Here is a 16,748-nt window from a genome sequence, read left to right on the forward strand (position 1 = left end):
TCAGAAAACTCTCTAGTCACTGGATATGATGGTGGGAGATGCTTTCATTGAGATGGCTCCTTGATTTTTATATTTGTGGGATCCTGCGACAGCAATGGCCAAGTGGCAGCACTTAGCTGGCAGAGACAAGGTGGACACATTTACTGTAATGGACAGCAGAGACAAAGTAGCACTTAAAGGTCTTAACTTACAGGTATATCTGCCAGTGCCCTAGGTTGTCCTAGGAATGAAATAGACGGGCAGACTTTGGAAATAGCCATTGATCTTTATAACAGACAAAGCTCTAGGTCTGCCACCTGAAAGCTCCCTTGAGCCATCAAAATGAAATTATCTTTCATTCAGTTTCCATACCTAAATGAGTTCATAGACACAGAGCTCCTTGATTAAAAGGGAAGCTGGTCCCCTTCAGGACGGTCTTGCAGCACTGTCATAAATATATACTACAAATCCTCATCCAAGCCTTATCCAAAGGAATCTGATGTCTTTTTCTAGGCTGAGCGAGTACTGGGAAAAAAGGAAATACCCAGACATTTGAGGGATCACTGACACTGCTTCTGAATTAATGCCAATTCCTGAGGATTGCAAATACCACTGGATCCACCAATCAAAATGGGGATCTCTGGTAGGTGACAAATGAAATTTTTTAACCAAGTACAAATCAGTGTGGATCCAGTAGCTCTGCACACCCAAACTACAGTTATCTCCTCAACTCTTAATTAGAATAGACATACTCAGTAACTAACAGAATCCCAACATCACTTCTCTGACCCACAGAGTAAAGTTTATTATGGTAAAACAGGCCAAATGGAAGCCTCTGGAATTTCCTCTTGATACCAGAATAGAAAACCAACAACAATGCTCAATCCCTGGAAATATGTAGAAATTGCTACCACCAGAAAAGATGTAGAAGATACAGGAATGATAATACTGTCACATCCCCATTTAACTCACCTGTTTGGCCTATGCAAAAGATCTTAGAGAATAACTATGACTTGTTATTAAGTTGTAAATTTAATCAAATGGTAATGTCAGTTGCAGCTGCTATTCTATATATGCTGTCTTTACTACAACAAAGCAACACAGCCCTAGGCACCTGGTGTGCACTATTGATATGGCAAATGCTTTTTATCTATTTCAATTTTCACCAAAAGTTGTTTTCTTTTATATGGCAAGGCCAACAGTATACCTTTACAGTCTTCTGTAGGGGATGTAAACACTCCCACTCTCTGGCATAATCTCATCTGCACAGGTCTTGATCACTATGTTAAAGACATCAAACTGATTGGCCCTGATAAACAGGAAGTAACAAATATTTTAGCTGCCTTAACAACACACATGTGAGCCACAGATTGGGTACAAACCCCAAGAAAATTCATCACCTTAGTGAAGTTTCTGGAGGTCCAGTAGTCTAGAAAACACCAGGATATTCTCTCCAAGGTAAAAGACAAATTACTTCACCTTTTACCATCTACCACTAAGAAAAGAGACACAATACTTTCTGGGTATCTTTGGATTTTAGAGGCAATATGTACCACATCTGAGTGTGATACTGGGACCCATTTATAGAGCAACCCATAAGGCTGGAATTTTTTATTAGGAACAAGGGGAGAAGAAATATCTGTAGCAGGATTTGATGACCCAGAAGAATCCAATGATACTTAAAGTGTCTGTGGCAAATAAGGATGCTATATAGAGCCTCTGGTGAACCTTGATTAGATCTGCAATTCCTTAGTTGTAAAGCAAGCCATGCCCTCTTCTGCAGATAACAATTTTCTATTTGAGGAATGGTCTCTAGCTTGCTAAGTGAATTTGAATGACTGGCCATGAGACAATCAAGTGACTGCAAGCTCAGCTGCCCATTATGAACTGAGTGTTATCTGATCGGCCAGTCCATAAGACTGGACAAACACAAGAGTAATTCCTCATCAAATGGAAATGGTTTGTAAGAGACTGAGTTTAAGCAGGTCCAGAAAGCACAAGTTGCCTTAGCCAGTGGCTCAGATTCCTTTGATACTTACTCCTGGTGCCTCCTTATCTTCAACTTCTTGGGGAATTTCTTAAGACCAGTTAACTATTTACAGACAGTTCTAAATATACAGGCACAAGCTGGAAGTGGTCTATTCCAGCATCACAATCTCAATAAGGAATGCCCCCTGATGACAGTACCGAAGGGAAATTTTCTCAGTGCAAGAAATTTCCAGCAGTGCACCTAGTGTCTACTTTGTCTGGATTGAGAGAGATGGTCAGAGGTATAGATCTACACTCATTCACAGGCAATTATTGATGGTGTTGCTGAATGGTCCGCAACTTGGAACGACAAGGTGGTCTGGGAAAGAGGTTTGTGGGTGCACCTTTCAGAATGGGCACAAAGTGTGAGGAATTTGTGTGCCATGTGAATGCTCACCATAGAGCATCTACTCTGAGAAGGCTTTCAGTAATTAGGTGAATGACACATTCGGTGGAGTGGGCCTCTTTCTCCACCTACTGTAGTGCTTGCTCAAAGTCGCCATGGAGTCAGGAATAAAGACTATCCTTGGGCTTCACATCTTAGGCTTCTCTGCAGTAAGACTGATATCTGACAACATCAGAAATCACACATTGAGAAGCACCATTTCCAAGGGAGACTAGTCAGCCACGTGGTAGCAAATTGGTTATATTGGAACCCTTCCTTTATGGAGGGAACAGTTACTTGTCTTCACTAAAGTAGACACATATTGTGGATATGAATTTGTTTTCTTTTGCTTGCTTTCTTGCCTTTTTTTTTTTTTTTTTTTTTTTTTTTTTTTTTTTTTTGAGGTAGGGTCTTGCTCTGTTGCACAGGCTGGAGTGCAGTGGCATGATCTCAGCTCACTGCAATCTCTGCCTCCCAGGTTCAAGCGATTCTCTTGCCTCAGCATCCTGCATAGCTGGGATCACAGGAGTGTGCCAACACGCCCAGCTAATTTTTGTACTTTTAGTAGAGACAGTGTTTCATCATGTTGACCAGGCTGGTCTCAAACCCCTGGCCTCAAGTGATCCACCCACCTCAGCCTCCCAAAGTGCTGAGATTATAGGTGTGAGCCTCCATGCCCGGCTGATACAGATTTGTGCCCAGCGAGTGTTTCTTTTCTTTTTGGAGATGGAGTCTTGCTCTGTTGCCCAGGTTGGAGTGCAGTGGCATGATCTCGGCTCACTGAAACTTCCACCTCCTGGGTTCAAGTGATTCTCCTGCCTCAGCCTCCAAAGTAGCTGGGACTACAGGCATGCACCACCATGTCTGGCTAATTTTTGCATTTTTAGTAGAGACAGGGTTTCACCATGTTGGCCAGGCTGGTCTCGGAACTCCTGACCTTAGGTGATCTGCTTGCCTCAGCCTCCCAAAGTGCTGGAATTCCAGGCATAAGCCACCACGCCCGGCCCAGAGAGTGTTTCTGACAGAACTACTATCCATGACTTACATTGTATCTTATTCACCGTTATATAGTCTACACAATATTAGTTCTTTCTGAGGAACTCATGGCAAAAGAAATGCAGCAATGGACTCATGCAAATTGAATTTACCAGTCTTATCTATACCTCATCCGCCAGAAGCAGCTGACCTGGAAGGATGATGGAGTTCTACTGAAGACTTGAGTTCCGGCACCAGTTGGGAAATAGCACACTAAAATAGTGAAGTTACCTCTTGGAGGATACAGAAAATGCTTTGAGTCAGGAGTCAGTACATAGTACTGCTTCCCCCAAAATACAAGGTACAAGAATCAAGGGTGGGTCTGGGAGGGAGAAGGGAGTGGTGGTTGTAGTAGAAGTGGTTCTTCTCATCATTACCCCCAATAATCCGCTCATCCAGTGTTTGCTTCCAGTGCCTGTAACTTTGAGCTCTGCTGGTTTGGGGATGTTACTTCCCAAGAGAGGGTTCCCACCAGGGATCACAATTATGGTTTCATTGAATTGGAAGCTAAGACTGGGATGTGTCCACTTTCGGTTCCACATGTTATGGAAACAACAGGCAAAGCAGGGGTTACTCTTCTGGGTGGGGTTACTGATTCCCATTAACAAGAGGAAATTGGCTTGCTACAACACAGTGGGAACAGGGAGGACGATGGGGATAGGAAGGACAATGTTCTGGATTTTCTGTGGTACCTCTTAATACGTCCATATCCTATAGTAAAAGTTGATGGAAGCTACTATAATTTTTTAAACGATTAAAAAATGGGTTCAGACCCTTCAGGAATGAAGATATGAAAAGAAGAAAAGGGCCTCTCTTCCAAACTTTTAGTTCCAATAACTAACATTTTCCCATTGTCCCTAGCCCTACTGGTGATAGCTGCTTTTTAAAGTTACTGTATCTGTGCTCCCTTTTTGCTTTTTCAGTCCTCTAACACCTATTTAAACAATTCCCCCTATTAAATGGGACTATTTAAGCAATTCCTCATATTAACCCTTTTTTTGTTTAGAAACAAAAGTATAGCTGCCTGGGCGCGGTGGCTCATACTTGTAATCCCAGCACTTTGGAAGGCCAAAGAGAATCACCTGAGGTCAGGAGTTCAAGACCAGCCTGGCTAACATGGTGAAACCCTGTATCTACCAAAAATACAAAAAAAAAAAAAAAAAAATTAGCTGAGCATGGTGGTGTGCACCTGTAATCCCAGCTACTAGGGAAGCTGAGGCAGGAGACTCGCTTGAACCCAGGAGGTGGAGGTTGCGGAGAGCTGAGAGCGCACCGTTGCACTCCGGCCTGGGCAACAAGAGCGAAACTCTGTCTCAACAACAACAACAAAAAGTATCGCTCACTGCCTGCACTCATTTAATATTTTACATAAACACGCTCTTTGAGGTTGAAGCAAATCTGATTTTCAATGTGAAAATCCAAAACTGTTCTTGGAGTTATTTCTAAATAGAACTAACATCGAAATCATCTATTTCAGAAAAATCGGATATCATCAAGTGACTCTTCAGCCAACAACTGTTCGAGAATGCTGTTAACATCATGTGTAGGAATGCTACATTTTCTAGAATTTGACATTTTCAGTGATTGAGAATTACTATATTTTGTAAATGGAAATGCCACTACTAGAAACAGAATGCTATAAATAGAATGACGTCTTTTGTTTGCAAGGTTGATATGTTAGAGCAATGCAAAAGTAATAAAAGTGAGATTTTTCGTGGCAAAGTTATCTCAGGGTAAACACCGCATCCACAAAGTGCTGCTGACGCATATTCTTGGGGCAAACAGGAAAATGCTATTTCTGTTAAAATAATGTAGGTTGGGCCGGGCGCGGTGCTCACACTTGTAATCCCAGCACTTTGGGCGGCTGAGGCTGGTGGATCACTTGAGGTCAAGAGTTCGAGACCAGCCTGACCAACATGGTGAAACCCCGTCTCTACTGAAAATACAAAAATTAGCTGGGTGTGGTGGCAGGTACCTGTAATCCCAGCTACTCAGGAGGCTGAGGCAGGAGAATTGTTTGAACCCGGGAGGTGGAGTTTGCAATGAGCAGAGATCATGACACTGCACTCCAGCCTGGGTGACAGAGCAAGACTCCATCTCAAAAAATAATAGTAATGTAGTTTGTTTTCCCGACTAGATCCTGACTGATACCACAACATAGTTACATCCCTAGTAATGTAGTTTGTTTTCCCGACTAGATCCTGACTGATACCACAACATAGTTACATCCCTAGAATGAAAAAAATCTAAACTAAAACATGGTGTTTATATTTAAAACGGATTAAGTTCCAGGCTAAGATAATTGCAAACAGATTTTTACCTACATGAATATCCAGTGGGACATTTGAAAGACCACATTCCAGGACACCTACCATCTTTAATTTCTGATCAGTAGATGCTTGGGCATTCCATTCTTTGTGACAACCAGATATGCTCTCTCAAATTTCAAAAATATTCCCTAAAGAGCAAGGCTGAGAACCACTGTACTATAGTGACCATAGCTATTCTACTAAATCTACCCTGTATACCATATCACATTTCGCTATGGTTGTTTTATTTACTTGATGTATGTTTTTTTTAATTTTGTAAATATAAATGTACACATAAATGTATGTGTTTATCTGTATATCTGTGTTTGTATTTTATATGTTTATATAGAACATATGTATTAGTCCATTTTCATGCTGCTATAAAGGACTGCCCGAGATTGGGTAATTTATAAAGAAAAGAGGTTTAATGGACTCACAGGTCCACATGGCTGGGGAGGCCTCACAATCATGGCAGAAGACGAAAGAGGAGCAAAGTCATGTCTTACATAGTGGCAGGGATGAGAGCTTGTGCAGGGGAACTCCCCTTTTTAAAACCATCAGATCTCATGAGACTTATTCACTATCATGAGAACCGCATGGGAAAGACCCACCCCCATGACTGAATTACCTCCCACCAGGTCCCTCCTACGATAAGAGGGAATTATAAGAGCTACAATTTAAGATGAGATTTGGGTGGGGACACAGTCAAACCATATCAACATACAAACTTATGAATACACAGTATTTCACTGTCGTGGATGCTGTAGTGTGCCACCCAGTTCCCACATTCGGGACCAAAGCCTTTATGCCCCCAACTGCAGGGAGTGTTGCCTGCTGATAGCTTGAAGCTGATTCTTCCTTCAGGAATTACCTTCAGTCAAAAGCAACCATCTCACCTCATTACAAGCCCTCCCTTGGAACTATTCATATCCAATGAATGTGAGAGTTCAAAGGCCCAGCCCCTTTTGCCTCAACTAAGGACATCTCTGAAAGCACATCTTAGCTCCCATACTCCCTCTGGGATCCACTGGGGCCTGTGCTGCAAATGCATCACAGATCAACTTCTTCTACCCAGTCCTGCTCCTCTCATCCCCACCAGGGTTGTGCCTGAAAACATGCCCCAGTAAATAACCCACACACAATTCTCCATCTCAGAGACTGTTGCCTGGAGAACCCAACCCAATATAATTATACATTTTGGCTTCACACTGGTGGCTTAGATAGTTCATCCCTGTTTGTAAATAAATCAGAACCATCTCCCTGACCTGGGTGCAAACCACAAGTAGAGGCAGCTAATGATGATTGCTGCATGAGGTTAAATCCTGATGCAGTCTCTTCACACAGAGACTTTTCTATTTTGAAACTGTTGTGCCCCTTGACTGAATGGCTAAGTTACCGAAGATCCACAGATGTCTTAGGGGTATCAAATGACCTTCACAAAACAAAACCAAGGGCCTATCAATCTAGGCTAAGGAAATTAGAACATTTCCTCAATGTAATTTTTATTAATGTATATCTGTAAACACTATTTATTTCTGTACCTACAGTGGTGCCTGGATTTTAAACAGTCATGGAGTTTAAGTTTGTAACATTGGTTTAATAACAACTTTTTAGAGAGCAGAAGATGAAATTTTTCACTCCATGGAATATCCCATATTCTATGAGGCAGCACATGTAAAGCACACATAACGGAACCTGGTACAAAGTAGGTGCAAGATAAATGTTAGCTGTTATATCTGTGATATTAAAATGTGAAAAGATGACACCTTAGAATTGAAGAAATATGGTTTTTTAAATCAATATTATAAAGTTACTTTTAGTGTTGATTTGTTGAAATTTATGATCTTTATCCCAGGGAATGCCTTCCTTGGCTCTCGATCTTTATTTTCCTTGACCTGCTAACAAACTTATAATCAGTATCATTCAATTAAGTATTTCATTGTTTTATTTCATCTATTCTTCATCTATTCTCTTTGTTTTATGGGTGTTAGCCTTCCATAATTTCATACGCTTTGTTTTTTATATATGTTGTTTCCCTCATTATAAACTTCTAATGGGTACTAGACATGCCTTACACTTCTCTGCATAAATTCAATAAATAATGACAAACTGTTTGATTTTAAAAGCATGCAATTGGAGGCAATACTAGCTGGCAATTCTACTCAATATATACTAAGTTTTTCTGTGAATGCCTACTTGTAATCTCACCTCCTACAAAAAGTGTAAAAACCAACAACACACAAAAAAATGTTGACAAATAGAACAAGTAGAAAGAGTAAGTTAGCCAGGCACGGTGGCTCACACTTGTAATCCCAGCACTTTGGGAGGTGGAGGCGGGAGGATGGCTTGAGCTCAGGAACTTGAGACCAGACTGGGCAACATGGTAAGACGCCATCTTTACCAAATATACAAAAATTAGCAGGGCTTGGCGCAGTCCCAGCTACTTGGGAGGTTGAGGTGGGAGGATGGTTTGAGCCCAATAGGTGGAGGCTGCAGTGAACTATGATCATGCCATTGCACTCCAGCATGGGCAACAGAACCAGATCCTGCCTTAAACAAGAAAAAAAAAAAAAGAAGTTATTACGATGATTTAGAAATGAAGTATTAATAAGCTTTTCCTGTGAGACATTGCTAAAATGAATATTTTGTTTGTTTTGCATTAAAACTTCTGCCGCTTACTGTGGTTTTAAAATGTTATTCCATTTATTTTAACTTCTTCAGATAGTTGTCCTGGAAAACATAAAACAATGGAAGGTGAGAAAGTAAGATTCACCATAGAATACAAAGGGATAACGGGGGGAGGAAAGAAGAGAAGCTGCAAATAAATATAGATAAAAGCACCAAGCTCCTTTAAAAGAGAAAAAACCCTGACTGGGCATTTTAGCATGCAATTATGGTCTTTAAACTTCACTAGGACACTGCAGAGTCTCAGCAACCATTCTCAACCTTCCTGCAGAAAAATGATAGCCCAAATTCACATTTTATTTTATTTTATTTTATTTTATTTTACTTTACTTTATTTTTGAGACGAAGTCTCACTCTTGTCACCCAGGCTGGAGTGCAGTGGTGCAGTCTCGGCTCACTGAAACCTCCGCCTTCTGGGTTCAAGTGATTCTCCTGTCTCAGTTTCTCAAGTAGCTGGGATTACAGGTGTTCACCACCATGCCCAGCTAATTTTTGTATTTTTGGTAGAGACAGGGTTTCACCATGTTGGCCAGGCTGGTCTCAAACTCCTGTCCTCAAGTGATCTGCCCACCTCTGCCTCCCAAAGTGCTTGGATTACAGGCATGACCCACTTCAGCAGGCCCAAATTCACAAAATTTAAATGCCCCTCTTTCTTCTCCTTCACAGCCAAACTTCTCAAAATAAATGTCTCCTTTTTTCTGATCTCCACTTCCTCACCTCCTCCACCACTCCACAGGGTGCCTCTGAGCCCACTGTCCTGAAACCACAGTGACTCTGATCAGTTCCACACAGGTCCATGCTGACAACACTCTGTCTTAGATCCTCCGTGTTCTCCTGATCTCCAGTCCCACCCAGCTGCCTGCTTCTCTCTTGGATGTCTCAAAATCACCTCATACTCAGCATGTCCAAAACAAAAATTAATAATCTTCCTCCTCCAGTGTTCCCCCACTCTCAGTAAATGACACCACCCTGGACCCAGGGTTAATCTAAGAACAAATGCTGGAGCTCACACTTGTTTCCTCTGTTTCCCTCTCACCTCTCACATCCTGCCAGTTACCAAGTCTTGTGAATCCATGTTCTTCAAATCTCTTAAATCTGTCCCTAACTCTGATCTTCCTGGACCTCGCTCCAGGCCAGTCTCAATGTTTATCTACTGATTGGAAGGCTGATAAGCATTGGTTTCCCTGGATCTATTCTCCACACTATAGGCAGAACAACCTTCTGAAAGGCAAGCCTGATCATGCCACAACCCCTCCAATGGCTTTCCATTGCCTTCAGCCTGTTTGCAAACACCTCAGCATGCATGATGTTCAGAGTCCTCACGCTCCCCACCCATCATTCTTCTTGCAGAGAAGCCACATTGCTCAACTCTGGAGGATGCCATTCCCAGCCTAGTCTGTGAATGAATGGTAACTGCTGGAGTAGTGCAGTGTACAACTTGTGTGACTAAACAGGGCAACCTTGCCTCCTTGTCACACTTTATACACTGTGCTGAAAGCAGCTCCCCTGATGTATATTTCTTCTTACTCTGAGCCTTTGCATATTGCTGTTTCCTGTTTATAGTTTCACTCCCCTCAATATCATTTTCATCTGGTTCATCTTCTTGTCCTTCAGATCTCAGTTTAGATATCACTAACCCCATGAATTTTCCTTTACTCACTTCACCTCCCAAGTTTGGATTAGGAGTATCCCTAAGGTTTATGTTTAGTGCCCTCTGCTTAACCCCTATTATTGTATTTATCCCTTGATCCTATAATTGCCTGATTACTTTTCTGTCTCCTCTTTTAGGGGCATGGACTGTGTTTAATCCACCTTGATGTTTCTAGTTCATTGTGTAGTATCTGGCACATAGTAGATACAGAGAAAATACTTTTGAATGAATGTAACTTTGAGTAAATAATTTAATCTCCCCAAACCTTAGTTTATTACTAGTCAAATGAGGCTAAGGATGCCTGTCCTCAATACCATGGAGAATCATATAACAAAATGTGTATGAAAATGCTTTGAAAAGTGGAAAGAAATATATAAACGAGAGAGGAGAGTGAACAGTTGGTATGGCATTATGATAATAAGAAAGTGACAAGGAATGAGATGATTTTCTGGAGAGACAAGCAAGAGAGACACGTTTCCACCCTGTCATATATAAGACCTGATGCCTGTGCTGCTGAAGTGAGTGCAAATTCTGCATCTTATTTCTGAACTAGGATGAGAAGCCAGAATGTTTCAAAAGGTGGAAAATAAGGAATGTAGTAATCAAGCCACAATTTCAGCTTATTAACTGGTCACACAACCAGTGCTGTATATTAATTTATATATCATATACGTAATATATATAAATTTTGTCATACATATTAAGATATATGTTATTAAGATCAAGTTTCTGATATTTGTTCATTTTTTAATTAATTAATTTTTGTAAAAAAACCAAGTTGCTGAAAATGGTGAACGAGGGGCTCAGATAGTCAAAGAATAAACATAGCTCTTCTTCCTTGGGCATCAATTGTATTTAATGATTCAGGGAATTAAGTCACTTGGTAGGTAACTTGAAGCAGTATTTTCATATTTACATAAGCAAACAGATATAGTATGGCATGGAGTGTAACATTTGCATACATCTTTTAAATCAACCTGAGACTCTACACATTTTGTGTTTGCACTGGACCTCTCCACACTATCTCCCTCCAATCCACCCCCCACCAAACCTTCACACTCCCAAGCTCTAGGAATAAGTCTTTGTTCACTTATGCTCTTCGGAGGCCTAGGAAAAGTTTAATAAGTGCTGCTTTTAGAAGTTTGATGACCTTCTATGCTGCTGAAATGAAATAAAAACAGAAACCTGGCTCAGGAACCCTCACAAATGTAGCTGGTACACTTATATCAGGGGCCAGGTTTATAGTTGATTATTAATTTGTGTGTCTGTTTTTTGTTCCTAGCTTACCCGTTAAACTATTGAACAATTTTGTAAATATTGGTCACTGGTCCCCAGAAGAATCAAAAATTTCTAAATGTAGAGGAATTAGTGCTAACTGTCCATAAGAAAATAATTCCTTTTGTTTTGTTTTGTTTTGTTTTTTTGAGACAGGGTCTCACTCTGTCGCCCAGGCTGGAGTGCAGTGGTGCAATCTCAGCTCACTGCAACCTCCACCTCCCATATTCAAGCGATTCTCCTGACTCAGCCTCCCAAGTAGCTGAGACTACAGGAGCCCGCCATCAAGCCTGGCCATCAAGCCTAATTTTTGTATTTTTTTGTAGAGATGGGGTTTCACCATGTTGGCCAGGCTGGTCTTGAACTCCTGACCTCAAGTGATCCACCCACCTTGGCTTCCCAAAGTGCTGGGATTACAGGCATGAGCCACCCCACCTGGCCAGAAAAGAATTCTAAATTCAAAATCCCTTGCTGTTAGGACACAGTGGCATCATAATCTTTGTATATAACGGTCAACACATTATACCTAAAGGAAGGAGAGAAGGGAACTAACATTTATTGAGTCTCTACTGTATGCCATCCACAGTGCTAGGTGCATATTCCTCACCATCTCTCCCTGACCCCCCCAGACACAGTTAATCCTTTGTGCAACGTCTATACCTGATATAAGCACTTCTATTGGACTTTCCACTTTAAACAACAATGAGTTGTCTGTTTCCCACTCTAGTGTAGACTCTTTAAGGGCAAGGCTCATTTTAAATTCATCTTTTTATGCCAAACATACACCATACCTGATCATATAATACACCTTCAGTTAAAATTTTTATTAACTAAACAAAAGTTACCTCCTCCAATGTACAGGACATTGTGAAGAAGCTAGTGCCTTCTTCATTCTCCAAAAGTCAGCTGCTCATTCTAAATCATCTTATATAGCTCTGTCCATTAAGGAAATGTAGAACATAGCATTATGTCAGTTTTTTGCTATGTTTTCAGGTCTTGTAATATTTCCAAGTATCTCTCCTGACCCCCAGCCAAAAAAAAAATCATAGAATAACTCTATAACATACACTGCCATTGTTTGAATGTGTCTCCTTCAAACTTCATGTTGAAACTTAATTTCCATTGTAGCGGTATTAAGAGGTGGGGCTTTTTAGGAAGTGATTAAGTTGTGCAGGCTCTACCCTCATGAATGGATTGGTGCCTTGTAAAAGAGCTGGAAGGAACTAGTTTAGGCCTTTTCTTGCCCTTCAGCCTTCTGCCATGTGAGGACACAGTATCGCCCCTTCTGCCATGGGAGGATGCAACAAGGCGGCCCTCACCAAACATCAAATGCCTGCATCTTGCCCTTGGACTCCCCAGCTTCCAGAACTGCGAGAAATCCATTTCTATTGTTTACACATTACCCAGTCTCCAGTATTCTGTCCTAGCAACGCAAACAGACTAAAATATGTACCATACACACTTTTAGTCATCTTTACAAAGCACCTTTTTCAATAATATATTAGGTAATCTGTGAAATAATTTTTTTTTTTTTGAGACCGAGTCTCTCTCTCTTGCCCACGCTGGGGTACAATGGTGCGATCTCAGCTCACTGCAACCTCTGCCTCCTGGGTTCAAGCAATTCTCCTGTCTCAGCCTCTCGAGTAGCTGAGACTACAGGTGTGCGTCACCACGCCTGGCTAATTTTTGTATTTTTAGTAGAGACAGGGTTTCACCATATTGATCAGGCTGGTCTCGAACTCCTGACCTTAGGTGATCCACCCGCTTCGGCCTCTCAAAGTGCTGGGATTATAGACATGAGCCACTGCGCTTGGCCAAAATAAGTCTCTAAAGTAAATTATTAAGTGTAAATGTCCCCAGTTTCAGTGGCTTTAACCAATGACAGACAACAAGACCGAAATCACACTGCTTATAGAGGATTAAATATCCTCTGATTCTGAAATACCAAGTCTGAATTTCTGAGTCTGTAATCACAAGATGGCTTTTCTTCCTCCCCAAATTTAATGTAATCAAAACATGGAAATTTCTTCCTCTCATCACTGCACTTTAGAGTGTATAAGAAGTGTGCACTGTATACATACACATACACACACGAGCATAGAAGAGGAAAAATAATTAGAAAGTAGGAGACTAGTCAACACTCTGATTTAGAACCAGCTCAAATTTATGATTTCAAAAGTTTTGAACCTAATCCAACTCCTCTGAAATTCAAAGTTACCTGACATTTGGTATACTGTGACTTCCTGTTTTTGTAAAAGAACATTTTCAAAAATGGTTCAACAAGCTCTTTGGACAGTCTCTAACTCCTGTAATGCAAGATTTGGAACATTTGGTGGTAAGTGAATAAGGAACATATGCAATATATTTCTTAAGATGTGCATATTTTCTAAAACTCAGGGGGAAAAATCCTTGGCCAAGTATATCTATGGTTTCATTGAATACTTGAAAATTAGTTAATGACGTTCAGAGACACAAAGATACAGCTGGGTTTTTCCATCCAGTCTGCGGAACACATAGCTGTCAACCAGCGATGATAGAACCCATAGGAAAGCACCCTCAATTTCTGTAGAAACAGGAAAGAATTAAGATTTACTGTCTGGCACTTTGTGGTTGGATGTAGCATTTGCAAGGAAATTAAGAACAAAGCAAAAGAATCCTGAAATGTGCTTGCATGTTTCACATTTACTCTTTCTCTGCTGTGTAACTGCCAGTGCACGGCCCTTGGTGAAAAATAAGCTGGCAAATATGAAATCCACCAAATAGTCTCTGGTAAGTCTTTAGGAGTACTGCAAGGTCTACAATAGATCTTACTGACTTGCAAAAACTTTAAGTGAAAAAACTCTTAGAATGCTGCAGGTAGGGATATGGAGCCCTAATTCCTAAAGCCCCAAGAGCCTAAAGTTACATTAACATTTAAACCCAAATATGTTCCTGGCTATGTGCTCCCTACCACCACTCCAGATCCTAAGTGATGCTAGAAAGCCATAAGGGTGTCTCACAAGTGTTGAGGAATAAATCAACACTAGGAACTGCCACTGTCCCTCAGGGATTTGCTGGGTACCTACTGGGTCTGCTGAGCCTCTGCAACCCTTTGCCATCCCGTTGTCTTGCCACTGTTCTGCTGAAGCTCAGAGAGAAGCTATTCTCTTCATAACAGTCGCCAGTGCTGCCAAACCTGTAAAACACCTTTGATATGCTGAGTGACATCGCTAACCCTTCAGGCCACATAGGGCCAATGCTATGCGCTGGTCCATGCAGAAATGTGGATACCATACCCTCTCCAGAGAATTCACACCTACTGCATGGGTCTGAAGCGATGGAGACCAAGCAGTATACTGTCCTCGCACTTCCCTCTCTCTTGTCTCTGAATGTAGAAAAGATCTTGCAGACTTTCCTGTGGTGTACTGTGAATTGACACCACTTAACCAGTTTCAGCTCAGACACAGTCAGAAACCTCCACTATAGTTATTGTCAAGAAGTTCATTTTAATCTGGTAACTTTATGTGGTTGAATAGATGTCAAATTGCCAAAGGATGGAAGAGAAAGGAAATTAGAAAACCAGAAGAAAAGTACAAATATATATTATTCGCTCTAATGATTTTTCATACTATAATACACAATGGTCAAAGAATCAAAAGAAAAGCATGCAATCTAATAGGTGTTCGATAGGTATCAGAAAAGCATTTGATAAACTCAGCATTCATTGATAATTAAGAAACAACTCCTAGAAAAATAGAAGAGAACAACTTCCTTAATTTGATATTTGGTATTTACCAAAAATTGAAAGCAAACCTGTTACTTCATGGTGAAAAGTTAGAAGCTTTTTTTTTAAAGTCAGGAACAAAGCTAGGAGGCCATTTTTTTTATTTTATTTTATTTTTTTTATTTTTTATTTTTTTTTGAAATAGAGTTTCGCTCTTGTTGCCCAAGCTGGAGTGCAATGGTGCCATCTTGGCTCACTGCAACCTCTGCCTCCTGGGTTCAAGCGATTCTCCTGCCTCAGCCTCCCAAGTAGCTGTGATTACAGGTGCATGCCACCACACCTAGCTAATTTTTTTGTTTAATTTTTAGTAGAAAAAGGGTTTCACCATGTTAGCCAGGCTGGTCTCAAACTCTTGAGCTCAGGTGATCTGCCCTCCTCGGCTTCCCGAAGTGCTGGGACTACAGGTGTGAGCCACCACGCCTGGTCTGCTATCACTACTTCTACTCAACATTCCTCAAAAGAACTAAGCTAGCGTAAGGTCCAGAAAGGAAAAAGCAAAAGTATCATTAATCATAGACAATATAATAGTTTACAAAACGATCTAAGAGAATTAACGTATAAGTTGTCAGCACTAGTGAGACAGTTCAACCCGGTTGCTCAATATAAGATACATATATAAAAATTACTGGTGCTACCATACTCCAGGTGGCAGGCGTTGTTTTTTTTTTGTTTTTTGTTTTTTGTTTTTTTAACTATAAACAGCCAAAGAGCAAATAGTTTAGATTTTGCAGGCCATATGATCTCTATCTTAACTATTCAACTCTGCCATTGTAGTGCAAAAGCAGCCATAGACAATATGTAAACAAGTGGGCATGGCTGTGTTTCAATAACATCTTATTTGCAAAAACAGGGAGCAGGCTAGATTTGGCCCACAGTTTGCCATAGTTTGCAACTCCTGTTATACGTCATTGATGAAAAATTAGATAACATAATTTTTTGGTTTTTTATAATTTTTTATTGACTTATGCTAACCACTAAGGTTAGGGGATAGGAAACATACTTGAAAAAGAAAAGATACCATTTACTATAGCAACCTAAACTAGAAGGTACCTTGAATAAATCTAAAAAAATTTATACAAAACCTATTTGGAGGAAATTATAAAACTTTACTGCAAGACATTTAAAAAGATCTCAATAAGTAGAGATGGCTGAGCATGGTGGCTCAAGCCCATAATCCCAGCCCTTTGGGAGGCTGAGGTGGGTACATCACCTGAGGTCAGGAGTTCAAGACCAGCCTGACCAACATGAAAAACCCCACCTCTACTAAAAATACAAAAATTAGCCAGGCATGGTGGCACACAACTCTAATTTCAGCTACTCAGGATGCTGATGCAGGAGAATCGCTTGAACCTGGGAGGCAGAGGCTTCAGTAAGCCGAAATCATGCCACTGCACTTGAGCCTGGGCAGCAGAGCAAGACTCTGTCTCAAAAACAAAAACAAACAAACAAACAAAGTCAAGTAGAGAAGTATACCATCTTAGTGGATGAGGAAAGTCAAAGTTTTAAACATTTCAGTATTCCCAAATCAATCTGTTAATCAATGTAATTCTAATAAAAAAACCAACAGAGTTTTTCATGAAACTTGACAGACTGATTTCAAAATTTATGGACACTAAGAATAACCAAGACAATTATAAA

The 16,748-nt window shown here is 40.6% G+C and overlaps 1 long non-coding RNA gene across 1 annotated transcript; it reads left to right on the top strand.

Annotated features, from left to right (window-relative positions):
• Positions 1–534: 534 nt before the first annotated feature.
• On the top strand, positions 535–5,288 carry LOC108527814 (uncharacterized). Its single transcript, XR_001884937.1, has 3 exons — positions 535–622; positions 3,571–3,728; positions 4,905–5,288. It is a non-coding gene; the product is annotated as an uncharacterized LOC108527814 (long non-coding RNA).
• Positions 5,289–16,748: the final 11,460 nt, after the last annotated feature.

Source organism: Rhinopithecus bieti, unplaced genomic scaffold, assembly GCF_001698545.2.
Source record: "Rhinopithecus bieti isolate Rb0 unplaced genomic scaffold, ASM169854v2 scaffold_2572, whole genome shotgun sequence".
In the NCBI taxonomy this organism is placed as follows: Eukaryota; Metazoa; Chordata; class Mammalia; order Primates; family Cercopithecidae; genus Rhinopithecus; species Rhinopithecus bieti.